Genomic DNA, 22,052 nt, shown 5'->3' with positions numbered 1-22,052 from the left:
TAATGGTTACTATAACTGCGACACAAAAGGAGTGGTTTATTTGGTAACCTGTGACAAGTGTCCGTCCTACTACGTAGGAAAAACTGAAAGAGAGTTAAAGAAGAGAATGTATGAACATGCTTACGATATTCAAAAGGAAAAAGAGACAAATGCACTCTTTAAACATAGTAGGGACTGTGTGGGTTGTAAATTTCATTTTTTTATTCTCCAACAAGTCAAAAGGGATGCTAGGGGAGGCATTTGGGAAGAGATTTTGGAAAGCAAAGAATTGTGGTGGCAAGTGTACCTTGAGGCAGGAAAAAAGCCAGGTTTAAATGATTTTTTAAGTATAGTTTCTTTATTGAAAATTAAAGCAAATAAAATATAGATGCAGTATTTGTTTTTAAACAGCAGAGGGTGCAATACATCAGATATACACAGCAGATTTTAATATATGCACATGCACTTTCATATACTATTAAGTATATATTTTTTAATTAATTAATTGTATTTATGTAGTTGTGACAATATTATCATTATTATTAATTGTTTATAGATGGTTTATTGATGTGATCAAGTTTTTATGTCTATGTTATAGTGTAACAGGGATTTTAATTAATATTCATGAGGCTGATGGTTGATTTGTTCATTTTAAACTGTTACTTCAAGATCAATTGGTTATTAGGATAATGAATGCCAGTATATAAATGGTTAATCAATTTTTAAATGTTGCCTGAGGAAGTCCATTTGTTTTGGATGAAAACGCATGGAAATATTATTGTCTGAACAGCGTTAATGTTTTGGTTCGTATAGTGTCATTAAAAACGTCTTATATGTTTTGGTTCGTATAGTGTCATTAAAAACGTCTTATAGAAGCATCGGAAGTTACTGAGAGTTCTTTATTGGCTGTTTGCACTCTTTTTTGGATTTTCTAAAATGTGTATATTGTTTAGGCCCAGCACATCTTGACTCTAGCTGTGACATTTGTGAAGTTTTTAACCCCAGAGCTTTGATTGAGAGAAAAAATAATTAATACAGAGGTTTGCTTCCTTTCAAGTCTTCATCAGCATCATCTGGGGCTCAAATCCCTAAGAAATCAGATAAAAAGGATGGAAGAAAGCATTCCCCAGATACAACCACATCTTCGACTCTGAGTTCTGCACCTCCTTGCAAAATTTCTAAACCTTCGAATTCGACCCCTCTGGATCTGAAGTCTAGGCCTGAAAAGTCTCCTACGATCCGATCACCACAGTTGGTCTCAGATCCAGTATCCGCTCGACTACCTTATCCAAGCTTGGAGTGATCTCCAAAGTAACACCACCCCAGCCATCTTCGGCATCTTCCACACATTCTTCCTAACGTATGACAGAAGCAGATAAGGCATGATAATGAGGAAGTTCCTCTCTACACAGATCCAAATGGGGGTTCTTCTGTCTCCAACTCCATTGGGTTCGGAGACCATTATTAGTACTACCCCACCATTACTGGCACCTTCTCCAATCAGACCTTCGGTTTCAGAGCCATCAGATCTGAAGATTCCGAAGTCGTCCACATTGGATCTGAAGATTATGCTATCTTCTACTCTGGTGGTGGCTCTTGAGTGGACCAGAGCTGAGCACCTCGGAGCTGAACGACTCCTGGAGCTGTAGCATTGGATCTGGGGTGTTGAAGTCGACTCCAAAGTTGTAAGAGCCATCTCTACCCCTCAGAGCTTCAGGATTAGACAGCTCGGCTTCAACTACCTCCACTAGCAGTCTGCCTTTGAGGCAGAAGGAGCCTATTGTCCTGTAAGCATATCTTTTCAGAACTGTCAGTTTCCCTCCCTCTCTCTGAGGCTTTCTTCTTTTGAGGTAGTGGAGAGAGCTTTCTCTGTGTTCAGAGTTTGGACTTCTCTTCCTTCTTCAGCTCCAGCTACCCAACCCCATTAGTCCAAGCGTCTAGAGCCTCAACCAACTGTGCCAATGGTGCAGCCAGCCCAGTCAGACATCAGGATAACCAACAGAGTATACTAATTTCTTCTGATACTTCTCTAGAAAATCCCACTGAAGAAGTTCCCAGAAAGAAAAAGTGCGAAAGGAGGCACTCAGACTCTCAACATGAGCTGGTTACAGAAGATACCGACTTTGATGAGCGTGAAGTGTCCCCAAGGTCACCACCTGACAACGTCTCATTTGGAGATATCCTAGAAATAATCAAGCAAAGGAGTGGTTCGTCTCCCAACAACCCTTTCCCAGTATTCCTGGTAGCTTTTGCAGATGGCCAGTTTACCTCCTGGGTGACTCTGCCTACCAAACAGCTCACTGATTTGATCTCTCGACGTGTATGGAAAGAACCTGACACCACTGAGCTGATCCCCAAGAGACCAGAATGGATCCTGGCACAGACGGTCTTGGAGCAAGGGAGTAGCAGTTGATGCCATGGTCGTGGTGGCAGCCATAAAGCAGCAGCTAGCAGAACAAAGTTCCTCTGTCCACTTCTCTAACAGGGAGTCTAGGGCATTGGACAGATTTGGGAAGTGCATCAATGATTCGGTGATCTTTCCCCTTCAGTCGCTGAATTATTTGGCACACTTCACTAGGACTTCATAGGATTATATCAAAGAACTTAGCAAATCCCCTTCTGGGACCATTTCTCCCCCAAAGGCAGAGAGCTCCATTGTCTTGCATTTGGCTACCTTTCAATCCATTTCTAACTTGTTCATGATGCTTATATCTCACACAGTTGAAGGTGAAGGTAGCTCATGGGTGGCGAGTTCAGGTATTTCCATCAGAAGACATGTCTGGATGTGCTTGTCTGACTTTGAGGAGCCCTTCAAACCTTCCTTCATCAATGCCCCTTTGACAGAAGTTCCTTATTTGGCCCCAAAGTTAAAGACACGCTCTCTAGGTGTGAGCAGGAAGGGAAAACCCTGTCCGCTGTGGGTGTATGTTTTTCGACCCTTCAATGTACCTTTTCTAGGAATCAAGAAGGCAGATGAAAAATGTGGTTTACAAAATCCCAGAGGCCTTCCAGGATCCATATGGAACCAGTTCCACCAGGGGCAGGGGGGAACACTAACGGAAGACACCATCCCTGAAGCGGAGGTTATCTGCAAAATCAGGGATCTAGAGATACTTTTTGTGACACAACCTACCAGCACTCTTAAAAGGATGCCTGATTGTCCATCTTTTCTCCAAGTTTTAGACGAGAACATCTTTTTTTCTTTTAGGAATAATCTGTCATTGAAGCAAGAATTATTCTATAAAAGTTTTGAACAGATCCATCATCCGATATCAGACAGATGTGGAACCACCATCACTGCCGATCATGGAAAGCTTGCCAATATAGCTGGACTTGTACTTCTTTTTCAAACCCACATACTAAGCAAGAAGTTGGTCTTTATTTTTATGCAGACTGTAGGACTAAGAATTTGATTTGATTTATTATGCTAGATGTACATGTGCCACCCTTTATACCAGAAAAACTAATAGAATGTTTAAAAATAGGATTTTGGAACTTATAGGTGATATCTGCAACCAGAAGAGTATTAGCGCTCTAGCTAAGTATGTTTTACATAATGGTAATGAGCATAGGTTTAAGTTTCTCATTCTTGAGTTAGTGTTTGCAAGCATGAGGGGTGGTGATTTTAAGTGCATTACTGAAAATAAAGAAATTAAGTGGATACTTTTATTGAAAGGCAATGTGTATCCAGGGTTGAATGAATATGTGCCTTTGAAGCCGATCTTGAAATCTCGGCCCCTCAAACATTAATATTCATATGTATCAGAGGTGTACACACCTTTGATTCCTATTGGTCTTCATATTACATTAACATTTATAATTTTAGATAGGCATGTCTGCATGATGCATTTACAGTGGTTGTTCAAGATCCTAAGTGGGTTGCGTTTTTAAACAGTTACAATATTTTTATTGGATGTTTTTTCTTGTAATTCTGCATTATAGTATTTGGATTTTGTTAAGTTTGTTAATAGTCTGAAAAAGTGGGCTTTACTTCCACGAAAGCATTTAACTGTTTTGTTACATTTATATTAAAGTCTTTGAATTAGCCGTGGTGGCTGGATTCCTTTTTTTCTTTTGGAATTTGTTTCTTTGCTGGTATTCTGGCCTCTATCTGACCACTTGACTTTGTCTTGTTGAATAAGTAGACTTAGCAGGAGAACGCGTGGTCTGAGTAGTCAGAGCCAGGAATGGTGACTTGCTCTGAATTGGTGTATGGCTCCCAGACTTCTGATCCAAAGGCTTTGGATCTGAGGAGGATATGCTCAGAGATGAGGATCTTCAGATCCTAATAACATCTGATGGATCCGAGGGGATGCTTGGACCCAAAGTATTAGGACCCAAGAAAGTTCAGATCCGAGGAATGGTCATAGTCGGTCCAGGTTCGGTCAGATTCAAGGAACCTCTTGGATCTGATGAAAAATGGATATCAGTCAGATCCAACAAATTTTGCCTCTTTTCCGGCACAGAAGATGTAGTCATTGGGGATGTTGAGGGGGTACGCTTGTTTGACTCTCTGGAAGTTGTAGGTTTCAAGAAGGTTTGAGCCCCAGAAGTGAGTAAAGACCTCTTAAAATTAGTTCATTCCTATGGTCTGATAGAGCGCAGGGACTAAAGGCCGTGCAAATATCACAGTTGGCCTCTAAGTGCTCAGGCCCAAGACAGTAGACGCACCTCTTGTGGGCATCTGAATTCAGAATTTTGTGTCCACAAGAAGGGTACCTTTTGAACCCTGTTGGCTTATTGGCCATAACTACACCACTTACACACAGGGTTACCACTCACACAAACACAATCACTCTCGGGCACAGACATGCTATCAATCAAAATAAACAAATAAAGGAAAGATACCTTGAACATTTTTTTTAATTAGAGAAAAAGTGAATGGGAGAAAGAATGGCCAATGGCCAGACTAATACAGAGTGTGTATGTGTGTGTGGGGTGTGTGAAACTCTAATGAACGCGATCAACTAATGAGTTATGAGTGATAAAGAAAATAAGGAAATTCTATGAAAAAGAAGTTTAGCAAGCTTCATTAAGGTTCAAAGAAAATAGAAAAAAAGGTAAAATTCACTTACCTGTGCTTGAGGCAATGGAATCACGTTTATGCTGGATGGCAGCAAACTTGATCTGACGAGTTAAGAGGAAATGTGAGGCATCACAGGAGAGGGAAAAGCTTGAGGCTCAGATCCTAAGTCTTGTGAAGCGGCCAAATTGGATCAGATATTGCATTCTAAGACCCATCAGTGTGGAAGAATAAAATGGTTAACATCAGATACAAAAGCTAGAAAAAATGAGAGTCATCCAAGAGGTCCCCCCAAACCAAAAAGAGTTTGGAACTTAAGATTCTTTTTAGTGCCAAAGAAAACAGGGGACTGGAGACCAGTTTTGGATCTCAGCTGTCTAAATCAGTGATTTCAATACACAAAGTTCCGATGGTCACAGTATAGTCCATTCACTGGATGCACCTGATAGATTTTTAGGATGTGTACTATCATATTAAAATGAAGAGACGATCCAGGAGATATCTACACTTCCGGCTGGCAGCCAGTCAATTAACAATTCAGAGCTCTGCACTTTGACCTCACCACAGTCCCCAGAGTGTTTACCACGTGTATGGTAGTAGTGGCAGCTCACTTGAGACTGCAGGGATTCTGGGTGTTTCCATATCTAGATGACTGGCTCATATCCACATTGACCAGGCATCAAATGACTCTAGCTCAAGATTACATACTCCAATTATGCTCCAATCTGGGCATTTCAATGAATTACAACAAAACTCATCTGGAACCAATACAGACATTGGAATTCATCTCTGCCTTGCTCATTACAATCACTCAAACAACAACTCTTCCCCTGTCAAGAGTTTAGACTATTCAGTTCCAGATCAGAAAGATCATTCAAAGTTCTTTTCTCTCAGTTCGACTAATCATTCAGACATTGGGATCCATGTCAACAGCAATCATCCTGGTACCACTGTCAAGGTACCATATGAGAATTCTTCAGTGGACACTGGCAACTCAGTGGCCCATTCTTTACCATCCCTTGTCCAGTAAGATCAAAATAACTCAGGCATGCAAAAATGATCTCCTATGGTGGGGTACACTCCAGTCATTACAAGAAGGTCTCTATTTTGTCCTCCCCAAGCCAAGACCATAGTGACCACGGATGCCTCCCAGATTGGCGGAGGCACTTTTAGGAAAGGCAGTCCAAGGCACATGGTTCCCCAAAGAGGCCAACATGCATATCAATGTCCTGAAAATGACAGCGGTCCTCCTAGCACTGCAGGCCTTCAAAGACACACTCCCACTGGGACTATTGCGATCCAGATGGACAATATGTCAGTAGTCTGGCACATCAACAAAACTTTGCTACTTAAGACTCCCAGTAAAAGATCCCACCCCTCCTTGGGATTTGAACATGTTTTACAAACCTTAGCACAATCACTGTTTGAACTGTCCGCTAAGTGTGAACTAAACTTCTTGACGTGGAAAACTACCTTTTTAGTGGACATTACTTCTGCTGCAAGAGTATCAGAATTACATGCCCCGTCTTTCAAACCTCCTTATTTGATTTTTCTTAAGGTTAGACTATCCTTACGGACCAATCCTTTCTTTCTTTCTACGGTGGTGTCAGAGTCCAATATCAATCAGGTTATGAACCTTCCAGTCTTCTTTCCAAATTTCTCAAATAAAGGGAGTGTATATGTTACACATTTTGGATGTTCACAGGCAATTACAGTTTTATGTACACTGAAACAAAAAATTTATTAAACTGGAACAGCTGTTCATCTCTTTTTCAGACTCAGAATTAGGCAAACCAGTTTCTAAAGGTGACTTTAGCCAGATAATTAACTGATTGTATTACCTTTGTTTATGACTAATTGGGCTTGTCTTTGCCAAAGCCGCCAAAAGCAAATTCCACTAGATCTATGGCAACTTCTTCAGCATTTTTATCCAAATCTTGCAATGGATGATATTTGTGCAACCATTACTTGGGATAATCCTCTACCTTTATTGCTCATTACAGGTTAGATCTTGTCTCTAGGGAAAAAGCAGCCTTTGGCTCACTAGTGCTCATGAACATCCTTCCAAAAGTCCTCCCAGGATTTAGGTAGCTGGGGACTCTTGTCCCAGCAGTTGAGGAATGAATGAAAATGACATCAGATAAAAAAAGTACAGTTGTGTACACTTATCATAAATGTAGATGTTCGAGTGTATTCACTGTTGCAGTCATTACATTAGAGTATTGTGCTGGCAGGTTGCCCTCAGTCGGCCTGAATTCCAAAGTATTGGGTCCTGCGTCGGTTGCTGTCTTCTCTTCCATGAAGTCAGGTCATCAGGGATATAAAACATGCAGCCGACGCCATTTTCCTTAGTTTTTCTTGCCCCCGATGTCAGGTGCCCCCAAAAAGGTAACAAAATGTATATACATGTATATGTGTATATCTCTCTCTCTCTATATATATATATATATATATATATATATATATATATATATATATATATATATATATATATATACATACATCAATATAAACTTTACCTTCATCTACAAGCAAATACACCACATAGGTTGTAGGGGGATGGCGGGAGGGTAAACTGGACTGCAACAGTGAATACACTCTTAACATCTACATTTATGGTAAGTGTACACAACTGTACTATGTTCTTCGTGTTTCACTGTTACAGTCATTACATTTGGGTAGAATCCCAAACCTATGGTTGGGAGGCTGGAGCTAAACAGCATTAGGTGTGGCTATCAGGCCCTGCAGCACTGCAGTGGCAAAGCCTGCCCTGGACTTAGAGTAGAGCGGCAAATGGTAAAGGTGTGAACAGAACTCCAAGTAGCAGCTTCTAGAATGTCTTTGGTTGGTACTCCTCTAAGAAAGGCTGCTGAAGTAGCTGCAACTCTGATGGAATGAGACCTAATGCCCTTGGGCACTGGTTTACCATGGTGTTAGCAGCAGAAACGGATGCAGTGGCTTATCCACTTTGAAACTTTCTGCTTTGAACTAGCCTTTCCTTCTGATCCAGCAGCATATGACACTAGTAATTGCTCAGTTTTTCTTAGAGCTTTTGTCCTGCTCAAGTAGAATCTTAGCTGTCTGTGTACACCCAAGGAATGCAGAATTCTCTCCCCCTTGTTCTGCAGATTTGGATAAAAAGTTGGCAGATGAATTGTTTGGTTAAGAGCCATACTGGAAACCACCTTAGGCAAAAAAGTAGGATTTGTCCTCAGAGACACCCTGTCTGGGTAAAATATGATAAAAGGCTCTACAGCCATGAGGGACTGCAGCTCTGAAACTCTTCTTGCTGAAGTAATTGCTAGTAGCAGCTCTGTTTTCCATGATAAGAACTTTAGATCACTGGTAGCAGCTGGTTCAAATGGAGGCAGGGTGAGCTTTTCCAGCACATAATTGAGGTCCCATGCAGGTATTGGTGATCTTCTAGGAGGCCTTAAATTTTTGGCTCCTATAAGATACTGCTTTACTAAAGGATGAGAAAAGACTGGTGGGCTCTGTATTGTAATGAGCCGAAATGGCAGAGGCATGGATTTTGATTGACGAGAAAGATAGGCCTTTTTCAAGCATCTCAGTTAAGTATTGTAATATCTGAGGAATACTTGGTTCTGCTGTATCAGTTCGTTGTGCTTGATTCCAAGCACAGAATCTCTCCCATTTGTCAGCATAAGATTTTCTAGTACTAGGCCTTCTAGCTTCCAAAATGACATCCCTCACACCTTTACTGAGAGGTGTTGTTTGTATGACTACATGGTTCAGAGTCTGTAGTTGATTGCGCAGGATCTGATTGTTTTGCTGGGACAGTAGTTGTGGTCTTTGAGGCAAAGTCCAAGCTGGGTATTGAGCCAAGTTCCTTAGGATTGGGTACCAGTATTGGCGTGGCCAGTCCCGGGCAATTAATATCATCTTTGGCTTCTCTTGTCTGACTTTTAGGAGGACCTTGGGTAGAAGAGGCAGAGGAGGAAAGGCGTAAACTGATGTTTTTCCAAATGAAGGACAGGGCGTCCACTTTCCATGCTTGTCTGTGATAAGTCCTTGTGCAGAATATTTTCAACTGATAATTCTGAGGAGAGGCAAACAGATCTATGTCTGGGCTCCCCCATGTCTCTGTTATCATGATGAAGACTTGTGGATTTAGTTTCCACTCTTGAGGATCCATAAGGTTTCTGCTTAAATCGTCTGCCAGAGTGTTTTGTTTTCCTGGCAGGAATTGAGCTTGAAGATGTATTTGGTAGGTCAAAGCTGTGTCCCACAGTGCCATGGCTAATCTGCAAAGGGGGTATATGAGTGTGTGCCCCCTTGCTTGTTTACATACCACATGACTGTGGTGTTGTCCGTCTTTATCAGTAGTTGTTCTGGATGAAGTAAGTCCTTGAAGGCTGTTAGGGCATTTTGAATAGCTAGCATCTCTTTCTGGTTGATATGTAGATGCATTTGTCTTGGTGTCCATAAGCCCTGAATGCATCTTCCTGCCATATGGGCCCCCCAGGCATACTCTGATGCGTCTGCTGTTAAGGTTTGGCTGGCAGGGGGTAGAGTGAAGGGCAGTCCCATGTTTTGGTGACATGCCTTTGCCCACCATAGAAACTCCTGTTGCAGGCAGGGAATGAGAGGAATAATTGTTTCCAGACTGTGTGAATATTGACTCCATAAACTTTTTAGGTACCATTGAAGTTTCCTCATATGCAGTCTTGCATATGGAATTAGTAGGATGCAGGATGCCATGAAGCCCAGAGCCTGGAGAATTTGCCTTGCAGAAGAGTGGGTTTTTGTTGCCATCAGTTTGAAGTAAGCAGTCAGTTGCCTTTGCTCGTCTAGCATGAGGTAAGCCATCTGGGCAGTTGTATCCAAGCTTGCACCCAGGAATGTTATCTTTTGAGAGGGTACCAGTTGTGATTTCTTTTCATTTATTGTGTACCCTAGGCATGTTAGAAGCCTTTTCACAAGCGCCAGGTGTCAAAGAAGAGTGTCCTTGTTCTTTGCTTGAATGAGACAGTTGTCCAAGTAAGGATATATTTGTATACTTCTTTGTCAGCAAAATGCAATTACTGGTGTCAGGCACTTTGTAAAGACCCTGGGCACAATAGATAAGCCAAAGGGCAGTGCAGAGAATTGGTAATGCACTAAGCCAGCCTTGAATCTGAGGTATCTTCTGCACGATTGTCTTATTGGGACATGCAGGTATGCCTCTTTCAGGTCTAAAGTCACCAGCCAAGCATTCTTGCTCAGCATGGGCAGAAGCTGCTACAAAGTCAGCATTTTGAATTTTGGAATGTCCAGGTATGTGTTCAAAATCGATAAATCCAGTATTGGCCGCCAGGTCTTGTCCTTTCTGGGTACCAAGAACAGACTTGAGTAAAAACCTTGTCCTTTTTCCTGTTCTGGTACTGTCTGAATGGCCCCCATATCCATGAGGGACGTAACCTGTTTCTGTGCCTCTGGCCATTGGTTTTTTGGCAGATCTGGCCAACTATTTGCCATTGGCAGAGTGTGGAAATGGAATCTATATCCCTGTGATACGATGTTTAGTACCCACTTGTCCTGGGTTATTAACTGCCAATTTTGAGCAAAAGTGCTAATTTTCTCCCTATGGGTGCTGCCAAAAGATAAGTGCTTGGTGTAGGTAGAGGGAAGTCATTGGGATTGCTTTCTGTAGGTTTGTGCTTGATCTCCACCAGATTTGGAGGTGGAAGCGCCCCATTGCTTTGACCTGTATGATTCTTGCGCCTGGTATCTGGATTTGCCCTTGCTCTGTCTGACACAGGAAAGGACCAATTTTTTTGTAGGCCAGTGTCTACTGAATCTTGGTGGCTGCACTTGTAAGAAGTCTTTAACAGTTTGCATGGACTTAGCTTTGTCTTCCATTTTCTTTAATACCTCCTCTGTCTTAACAGCAAAGAGAGAATCATGCTGTAAAGGTGCATCTAGCAATTTAGCTTTAACATGATCAGGCAAATTTTGTTCCTTTAACCAGGCATGCCTCTTAATCACAGATCCAGTAACTGCGGCCCTGCAGGAGGCCTCTAAGGAATCAAAACCACATTGCAAAGTATGCTTTCCAACTTGTTCAGCTGCATGCAATCATTCTTGCAATTCTTTATTTTCTACACATTCTGAAATCAACATAATTTTATGTTTCAGCAATCCCATAACATGTTGTTGGTACTTAAGCATATGAAATTGACAGTTTAAGGCCCTGATTGCCAAGGTTTCAGATGTATAAACCTTTTTTTCCCCATCTGTCCAGTGCCTTTGAATCTCTGTCAGAGGGGGTAGGATTTTTTGCTGTTGCGGCCTTAACTCCCTTTGGACCATGTGAAATAGTTTCAGGATCAGCAGCAGGGTTTCTAAATAAAAATGTATGCGAGTCAGGGACCCTGTAATATCTGTCAGGCTTACTGGGAGCTGGAGGTAAGGAGTCAGGGGTCAAAGCTTGACTCCGAAAACACATCATCCACAATGTCTAAAACATCGGGAATGGCTAAAGGCTTGTGCTGAGGGAGAAGAAGGAAATCCCTGAGCATCTTTTTTTTATTCTGAGTAGTCTTCACTCTCCCAGTGAAAATGCTCCCTCAAAGTATGCAAAGTTTCTCCAAATGAATAATCCTCAGGAGGAGATGTAGATGGAATAGACTCCTCAGCATCAGAATCCTTATAGGGAGGAATAGATAATTCCTGATCAGAAGAGGAGTGAGAAGAAATAGAAACCTGATCTGAAGATTCATAATCAGTGTCTTGCCTAGGCCTCTTATCTGGAGGGGGATGGGTACCCCTGATCAAGGTAATAAGGTCTTCAGCCATTTTGATCATCTGTTTTTTAGGCATAGAGGCCTGTGCACATGGCTCATGCGTCAGTTTTTTTAGTTTTACAAGTTGCTTTTCTCTTTGGTTTTGCAGCTGTCGTCGGTTTGATATACAAATGTTAAGGTCTGAATACACCCTCAGAAGCCAGTGCCTGCTCAGTGGCTCCGGACCCATCCGAGGGAGATACACCCGTCGGTCCAATACCTTGAGTATCTTGCGGCATGCCGGACTCCACATGGGTATCGGTAGAGGCCTGTGACTTCAACGTAGTGGGTATCAGGGGCTGCGAAAGTGCCTCACTGAGTACCGACGAACCGGTGACTGGCTTAGGAGAAGCTTCGTCGGTTTTGGATCTCAACTGCCTTTCTCTATTCTTTTCTTTGCGTTTTTTATGTACTCCGTTAGTCGGATTGCTATCCGACGACATTTCTGAGTAGTTAAATCTGTTTCCAAAATACTTTGATGCAAAAATATACAGACGCTTAATAGTGTGTTGGTTAAATCTAGCACAAAACTGACAGCCAGGCACATTGTGATCAGGGCCTAGGCAAGGAATATAGTATAAAAGGAAATACTTATGAGGTATTTGCTTCCCACAAGTAATACAATTATTAACTTTTTCTGGCATCGGTAAAAAGCAAGAAAACAGTTTCCCCAACGGGGTACTTAGCTTTAGTGAAGACTTTGGTTCTGAAACTCAAACTCGAATATTTCAGTAGTCGGCCGACCGGCACTTGCGAAATGCTTCTGCTTAGGGCACCACGCGGCAAGAAAGGCTAAAGAAAATGGCGTCAGCTGCATGTTTTATACCCCTGACGACCTGACGTCATAAGAGAAGACAGCAACCGAAGCAGGACCCAAGACTTTGGAATTCAGGCCGACTGAGGGCAACCTGCCAGCAGATTAACCTAATGTAATGACTGCAACAGTGAAACACAAAGAACATCTTAGGTACTCACCATACAGTTCCATCTGTGTTGTCCAATTTCATTCTTCCTCAACTTCCCTCCTTCCATCTCCCGCCTTGTTTGAATTTTGGAAAGATGCCAAGATGATGGAAGAACATATCTTCCTTTGTTTGAGACTTGGATGCTGTTGATTTATCATTTCCTAATATGTACTTTTTTCAGGGGCAGCAAGCAAGACCCGAGGGATGTTAGATCACTACGGCATTATGGGTAAGGGAGAAGCTCAAAGGTTTCGGTGTTTCGTGAACTGGAAAAAGCAGACAAGTTGGATCCAAGAGTCAGATCCGAACAGAACAACACAGATGGAAAGTTATAGTGAGAACATAAAAGTTTTTTTTTTTAATTTTTAGTAGCAGGTTTGCTGGCCTTCTTTAACATCTGCTGGACATATTCATGAAACAAGTCCCTAAATGGAGTCAAGACTGAATCATCCAGGCTGTGTCAATTGAAGTTTCGCCATTCAGGGTACATCATTTGCCCGAAACTATGTAAGCAGATCCAACATGTGAGGAAGTCTGTGATAATTGTCCTTGGCCAATACCATTAACATTGAGAACCATAACTGCCTGGTTAAATAGAGGGTCAACCCCAATGATCTTTGGCATTTCTCCATAAACATTTAGAAGTACCTTGTGAATCAGTGGAAAGGCTAGAAATGCATACAGGAACATTTCTGTCCAAGGGAGTGAGAATGTTCCTTGTCCTCCAAGCATGGTTGCAAGGATGACTGGAATAGAATTTGTCCAACTGTCTGTTTTGAAAGGAGGCAAACAGATTTATTTCAGGTGTTCTCCATATCTGGATTACACCCTGGAACCCCACTACCTTGAGCTTCCACTTGCATGGGTCTGCCCAAGATCTGGTTAATCTGTCTGCCACAGTATTCTGCTCTGAAGGTATTTATGAAACTGCGAGAGTCAAAGAGTACTGGGAAGTCTACTTCAAGGTGATCACTGCCAACTGACAAAGAGGGTAAGACCTTGTACCCCCCCCCCTTGTTTGCTGAGGCACTTAATCACTAAAGTGTTATCAGTAACCACTAGAACAGGACCTAGTGTCCAAAGGTGGTGAAGGTCTTTCAAAGTGTGAGTAACTGCTAACATCTCCTTGATACTGAAGTGCTTCCATGCGTTCTTGGGTCCCCAAGAGACTTGCACATGCATACCCATTGACACAACTCCCCAGGAGAAAACAAGACAAATCTGTATGGACAGACTATGCTGGCACCAGAGGGGAGAAAGGAAGCCCTGGCTTGATACTCAACTGTTCTTTCCACTGCTAACTCTTGTCTGATGAATGGCAGCACTGGCAACTGGGATTCCAAGGAAAGAAGGAGCTGGGTCCTGCAATTTCAGACATGCCAATTAATTTTTCTCATGTGAAGATGGGGCAGTGGTATCATGATAATTATGGATGCTATCAGTCCAAGAATGTTTAGGAATTCTCTCGCCAAGGTGACACTCTTCTTGTACAATTCCAGAAACACTGTCTAATACAACAGGACCTTGACTTCTGGCAGAAAGGCCATTCTCTTGTTGAAGTCGATCAAGCACCGTGGAAAGATGAGTCTTTGCAAAGGTATTAGACATGACTTTAGGAAGTTCAACTTGAACTCTAGATAGGAGAGTAAGGTCAATACCTTCTCTAATGATTCCAAACACCTGGATGCAGACTCTGACTGGATCAAAAAGTCATCCACGTATGGAAAGATATGAAAGCGCAGTCTGACAGTGGGCCACTACCACAGTAAGGTATCTGATAAACACTAGTGGTGCAGTTGATAACCCACAGGGTGATACAGAAAACAGATAGTGTGAACCGGACATGACAAATATCAGAGACCACAAATAGTACAGTTGTGTACACTTACCATAAATGCAGATGTTCGAGTGTATTCACTGTTGCAGTCATTACATTTGGGTAATCCTGCTGGCAGGTTGCCCTCATTCGGCCTGAATTCTAAAGTCCTGGGTCCTGCGTCGGCTGCTGTCACCCCTTCCCTGACGTCAGGTCGTCAGGGGTATAATAGAAGCGGCCAACGCCATTTTCTTTAGTTTTTCTTGCCCCAGATGTCAGGTGCCCCCTAAATGGGTAGCCAAAATTTATATATATATATATATATATATATATATATATATATATATATACATGCACCAATATAAACTTTACCTTCACCTACAAGCAAATACACCACATAGGTTGTATAAATCAGAGAAGGAAAGATAGGTTCCATCAGAAGAAAGGGGGATGGCGGGTGGGTAACCTGGAGTGCAACAGTGAATACACTCTAACATCTACTTTTATGGTAAGTGTACAAAACTGTACTATGTTCTTCGTGTTTCACTGTTGCAGTCATTACATTTGGGTAGAGTCCCAAAGCTATGGTTGGGAGGCTGGAGCTAAACAGCATTAGGAGTGGCTATGAGGCCCTGCAGAACTGCAGTGGCAAAGCCTGCCCTGGATTTAGAGTAGAGTGGTAGATGATAGTGCTTTGTAAAGGTGTGCACTGAACTCCAAGTAGCAGCCTCTAAAATGTCCTTGGTTGGTACGCCCCTGAGAAATGCTGCTGAAGTGGCTGCAGCTCTGGTTGAATGTGGCCTAATGCCCTTAGACACTGGCTTGCCATGGTGTAAGTAGCAGAAACGAATGCAGTGGCCTATCCACTTTGAAATAGTCTGCTTTGAGATGGCCTTTCCTTATGAACCTGCAGCATATGCCACTAGTAATTGCTCTGTCTTTCTGAAAACTTTGGTTCTGTCCAAGTAGAATCTAACCTGTCTGTGTACGTCCAAAGAATGCAGAATTTTCTCCCCTTGTTCTGTGGATTTGGATAAAAAGTTGGCAGATGAATAGTTTGGTTAAGAGCCACAATGACACCACCTTAGGCATAAATGTTGGGTTTGTCCTCAGAGACCCTGTCTGGATAAAAAAATGATAAAAGGTTCCACAGCCATGAGTGCCTGTAGCTCTAAAACTTGTCTTGCAGAAGTTATTGCTAGGAGCAGAGCTGTTTTCCAAGATAAAAACTTTATATCAGCAGTAGCAGCTGGCTCAAAAGGAGGCAAGGTGAGTTTTTCCAAGACATAGTTGAGGGTCCCATGCAGGCATTGGTGATCTCCTTGGAGGCCTTAAATTTTTGGCTCCTCTGAGGTAATGCTTTAATAAGGGATGATAAAAGATTGGTGGCTCTGAATTGTAATGAGCCGAAATGGCAGAGACATGCATTTTAATAGATGAAAAAGATAGGCCTTTGTCCAGCATCTCAGTTAAGTACTGCAAAATCTGAGGAATATTTGGCACAGCTGTATCAGTTCTTTGTGCCTGGTTCCAAGCACAGAATCTCTTCCATTTTCCAGCATAAGATTTTCCGGTACTAGGCCTTCTGGCTTCCAAAATGACATCCATCACAGCTTTACTGAGAGGTGTGTTTTGTATGACTACATTATCCACCATGCTGCCAGGTTTAAAGTCCTGAGTTGGCTGTGCAGGATCTGATTGTTTTGCTGGGACAGTAGATGAGGTATTTGAGCTAAGGTCCAAGCTGGGCATTGAGACAAGTTCCTTAGTATTGGAAACCAGTACTGGCGGGGCCAGTCTGGAGCAATCAGTATCATTTTTGGCTTTTCCTGTCTGACCTTTAGGAGTACCTTGGGGAGGAGAGGCAGTGGGGGAAAGGCATATACTGATAGGGTTTTCCAGCTGAAAGATAGGGTGTCCAATTTCCATGCTTGCCTGTGATAAGTCCTTGTGCAGAATCTTTTTAGTTGGTAATGGTGAGGGGAGGCAAATAGATCTATGTCCAGGTATCCCCATTTCCTTGTTATCATGCTGAAGACTTGTGGATCCAGCTGCCACTCGTGGGGATCCATGAGGTTTCTGCTTAGTTAGTCTGCCAGAGTATTTTCCCTCCCTGGCAGGAATTGTGCCTGCAGATGTACTTGGTAAGTTAATGCTGTGTCCCACAAAGTCATGGCTAGTCTGCAAAGGGGGTAAGAATGTGTGCCCCCTGCTTGTTTATATACCATATGACCGTGGTGTTGTCTGTCTTTATCAGTAGTTGTCCCGGATGAAGTAGGTCCTTGAATGCTGTCAGGGCATTCTGAACAGCTAGCATCTCTTTTTAATTGCTATGTAGATGCATTTGGGTTGAGGACCATGTGCCCTGAATGCATCTTCCTGCCATGTGGGCCCCCCAGGCATAATCTGATGCATCCGTTGTTAGTGTCTGCCTGGCTGGGGGTAATGTGAGTGGCTGTCCCTTGTTTTGGTGACAAGCCTTTGCCCACCATCGAAACTCCTGTTGTAGACAGGGAATGAGAGTAACCATTGTTTCCAGGCTGTGGCAATGTTGAGTCCAAACACTTTTTAGGTACCACTGAAGTTTCCTCATATGCAGTTTTGCATATGGAATTAGTAGGATGCAGGATGCCATGAAGCCCAAAGCCTGCAGAATTTTTCTTGCAGATAACTGGGCCTTTGTTGCCAACATTTTGAAATAGGTAGTCAGTTGCCTTTGTTTGTCTGGCATGAGATAAGCCATCTGGGCATTTGTATTTAAGCTTGCACCCAGGAATATTATCTCTTGAGAGGGTACTAGTTTTGATTTTTTTTTCGTTGATTGTGTACCCTAGGCATGTTAGAAGTCTTTTCACAAACGCCAGATGCTGTAGAAGAATGTCCTTGTTCTCTGCTTGAATTAGACAGTCATCCAAATAAGGATATATTTGTATTCCTCTTTGTCTGCAGAATGCAATTACTGGTGCCAGGCACTTTGTAAAGACCCTGGGCGCAGTAGATAAGCCAAAGGGCAGTGCAGAGAATTGGTAATGCATTAAGCCAGCCTTGAATCTGAGGTATCTTCCGCATAATTGTCCGATTGGGACATGCAGGTATGCCTCGTTTAGGTATAGAGTCACAAGCCAAGCGTTCTTGCCCAGCATGGACAGAAGCTGCTGCAAAGTCAACATCTTGAATTTTGGTACATCCAGGAATGTGTTCAGAATAGGTCCAGTATTGGTCTCCAGGCCTTGTCCTTTCTGGGTACCAAGAACAGTCTTGAGTAAAATCCTTGTCCCTGCTCTTGCTCTGGTACTTGTTGAATGGCCCTCATGTCCATGAGGGATGAGACTTGTTTTTGTGCCTCTGCCCACTGATTTTTTGGCAGATCTGGCCAGCCGTTTGCCTTTGGCAGGGTATGGAAATGGAACTTGTAGCCTTGTGACACGATAATTAGAACCCACTTGTCCTGGGTTATAATATGCCACTTTTGACAAAAAAGTGCTAATTTTCCCCCTAAGGGTGCTGCCAGGAGATAAGTGCTTGGTGCAGGCAGGGGGAAGTCATTGGGACTGTTTCCTGTATGGTTGTGATTTGTCTTCTCCAACTTTGGAGGTAGAAGCACCCCATTGCTTTGACCTGTATGAACTTTGAGCCTGGGATCTGCCTCTAGGGCGTCTGGATCTGCCCCTTTGAGGTCTGTCTGACACAGGAAAGGACCAATTCTTTGTAGGCCAGTGTCTACTAAACCTAGGCAGTTGTACTTGTAAAAAAATCTTTGACAGTTTGCATAGATTTAGCTTTGTCCTCCATTTTCTTTAACACCTCTTCTGCCTTAACACCAAGCAAAGTATCATGCTGTAAAGGTGCAGCTAATAATTTAACTTTGACATGATCAGGCAAATTTTGTTCCTTTAACCAAGCATGCCTCCTAATTACAGAACCCGTAACTGTGGCCCTGCAGGAGGCCTCCAAAGAATCAAAACCACATTGCAAAGTATGCTTTCCAACTTGTTCAGCTGCATGCAATAAATCCTGCATTTCTTTGTTTTCTGCACATTCAGAGTTCAGTAACATTTTCTGTTTAAGCAATGCCATGACATGTTGCTGATATTTGAGCATATGAAACTGACAGTTTAAGGCCCTTATAGCCAAGGTACCAGATGTGTAAACCTTTTTTCCCCATCTATCCAGTGCCCTAGAATCTCTGTCAGAGGGGGTAGGGTTTTTTGCAGCGGACGCCTCAACTCCTTTGGGACCTTGTGAAATAGTTTCCGGGTCTGCAGCCGGGTTTTTAAAAAGGAATTTATGAGAGTCAGGAACCCTGTAATATCTGTCAGGCTTAACAGGAGCTGGTGGTAAGGAGTCAGGGGTAAGACTAGACTCCGAAAACACATCATCTACAATGTCTAAACACAGGTGGAATGGCTAGTGGCCTGTGTTGAGGTAGTAAAAGGAAATCCCTGAGACTCTTTTTAGATTCTGAAAAATCTTGGCTCTCCCAGTGGAAATGCTCCCTCATGGTATGCAAGGTTTCCCCAAAAGAATAGTCCTCAGGAGGAGAAGCTGATGGTACAGATTCTTCAGCATCAGAATCCACATGGGGGGGAAGAGAATATTCCTAATCAGAAGAGGAATCAGAAGAAATAGAAACCTGATCCGAAGATTCATAGTCAGTCTCTTGCCTAGGCCTCTTATCAGGAGAGGGATGTGAACCCCTGATCAAGGTAATCAAGTCTTAGGCCATTTTGAGCATCTGTTTTTTGGGCATAGAGGCCTGTCCACGTGGCTCTTGAGTTTGTTTCTTTGCTTTAGAAGGTGCTTTAGTCTTTGCCTTTGAAGTTGGTTTAATGTAAATATGTTTAGGTCTGAATACACCCTCAGAAGCCGGTGCCTGCTCTGCGGCTCCGGACCCATCTGAAGGAATGGTATCCGAGGCTCCAATACCTTGAGTTTCCAGCAGCATGGCAGACTCTACATGGGAGTTGGTAGCGGCCTGTGACTCTAAAGTTGCGGGCGTCAGGGGCTGCGAAAGCACCTCACTGAGAACCTTCGACTGGCTTAGGAGAAGCTTCGTCATCGGTTTTGGGCCTCGGTTGTCTATCTCTCTCCTTTTCTTTGCATTTTTTGTGAACTCCGGTAGTCAGATGGCTATCCGACGACATTTCTGGATAATTAAACTGGCGTCCAAAATAGTTTAAAGTAAAATCATACTGACGCTTAATAGTGCGTTGGTTAAATCTAGCACAAAACCGACAACCAGAAACGTTGTGATCAGGGCCTATGCAAGGAATACAGTAGGAATGAAAGTCCTTATAAGGTATTTGCTTTCCACAAAAAATACAATTATTTACTTTTTCTGACATCGGTCTGGAGCAAGAAAAAGGTTTCCCCAATGGGGTACTTAGCTTTATTGAAGACTTCGGATCTGAAACGCGAACACGAAAATCTCAGGAGTCGGCCGACCGGCACTTGCGAACTGCTTCTGCTTCGGGCACCGTGCGGCAAGAAATACTAAAGAAAATGGCGTCGGCCGCTTCTTTTATACCGATGATGTCAGGGAAGGGGTGACAGCAGCCGACGCAGGGCCCAGGACTTTGGAATTCAGGCCGACTGAGGGCAACCTGCCAGCAGGATTACCCAAATGTAATGACTGCAACAGTGAAACACGAAGAACATTACAGCAACGGTAAAGTGAAGCACAACTCCAGATACCATTCAATGAGATAAATAAAAAACGTTTTATTCTAGGTTAGTGCTTTCACCACAAATGTGGCTTCTTCGGACCATTTACACAAACTAACATAACACTAAGTACTTACTTAAAACGCTCAACTTTTAAAAATCTAAGCCATTCACTGTTGGACCAGGTGTGCGTATGCACGTAAGTAGAATGACATCAGCTATGCTGATTAAGTGATTTAAAAACACAGAAGATCAAATAGCCCAACATCTTATATTCACTTTAAATATTTGTTCAACAATCCATTATTTCATATGCCTATAAAAATGTATATAATACATCTAACCAGCATAAATCCCACATGTAAAGTACACATAAAGCAATTGCTGCTGCTCAGATATGCATGGCATATTTTTCTATCCCTAGATTGCCATTACTAGAGATAAACGAGTTCGCATCCTGGTTTATATATCAGAAATGCCAAAAAGTTTTACTCCTGCTTTTAACAACCTAATTTAATTTACAACTGCATGACATTTTCTTGAAAAAATGCGTATTAACGCATGCTGTAGTCAATGCATTTCAATGCTCTGAAAACCAGAGCACCTACCTGAACACATCAATTCACATTTCACATAATGATGTCAATAAACGCTGTAACTGCCACCAACTAAAAGTCGGCATGTTCAAACCCTAATTTATATTTCAAAAACATCTCAAAGATGTTTCTACTTATAGCAGCCAGTTTCGTTTTACGATCGCATAATAATCCTTCAAAAAACACAGCATATTCATGTATGCATTTACCCTGCATGTCAGTTCTCTACAGACCAGAATGTCTGCCAAAACACATCAATTCACTTTTCTCATGATGATCCCAATGGACGCTATAACTGTTCTCAAAAATATCAGTTGTAAATTTAAACTCTACGGCAATATAGGCACGCATAAGTGAAGGTTATGTGAACTACATCCAGCAGGTGGCAGCATCCACATTGCGTACATAAGAAGCCAACATAAAATAAAAATAAAACATTTATATATAAAATATATATTGTGCATCTCATAGTACGATAAAACAAATATATTATTATGTTGTGGAGTTCACTCGCCTCATGCTAGCTAAACTCCAGCATACATCAAGATACACTCAAAGGAAAAATACCTAATTTGAGCTACAACCAGCGCAACGACTTTCATCCATTTCAGCATACTACCGGGGTGTATCTTGATGTATGCTGGAGTTCAGCTAGCATGTGGCGAGTTACAACTGATATTTTTGAGAACAGTTATAGCTCTGGTTTTCAGAGCAGTGAAATGCATTGAATACTACACGCATTAGTATTCTGGAGGACAGCTGAACCAAAAACAGCCCGATCTCTGGAGTGTAAACACAACTTGTAATGAAGAAATGAAGGTATGGACATTGGGCCAAGTGGCTGCACTGCAAATATCAAAAGAGAAGGTGGTAGAAGTAGCCACAGATCTAGTCAAGTGAGCCTTGATGGATTTGGATAGTCAACCCTTTCTATCTGTATATACACAAGATGCAACTGGATAATCATATTTCTAGTAGGTTGTCCAACTGCATCTTGTAAGTTTACAGAAAGAAGGGGTTGATTTTACCCAAACCCATCTATGGAAGCTCTTGAAAAGAAGGCTGTAGAAGTAGCCAAAGATCTAGTCAAGTCAGCCTTGATGACTTTGGGTTAAGTCAACTCCTTCTCTGTATACGCATACAATATGGAGTTGGATAACCATCTAGAATGAGTCACTTTGAAGACTCCCTGTCCCAGTAACAGCTGATCAGACTTTCTAATGC

At 42.4% G+C, this 22,052-nt stretch overlaps 1 protein-coding gene across 1 annotated transcript in view; it reads right to left on the bottom strand.

The window, feature by feature from the left end:
• DNTTIP1 (deoxynucleotidyltransferase terminal interacting protein 1) overlaps nucleotides 1-22,052 on the bottom strand; it is a 1,330,332-nt gene that overhangs the window by 203,535 nt on the left and 1,104,745 nt on the right. The window lies entirely within an intron of this gene.

Source organism: Protopterus annectens, chromosome 12.part0, assembly GCF_019279795.1.
Source record: "Protopterus annectens isolate FY-2018-M chromosome 12.part0, PAN1.0, whole genome shotgun sequence".
In the NCBI taxonomy this organism is placed as follows: Eukaryota; Metazoa; Chordata; order Ceratodontiformes; family Protopteridae; genus Protopterus; species Protopterus annectens.
Note: the sequence above shows the minus strand (reverse complement) of the source record. Positions and strands in the feature narration are given on the sequence as shown.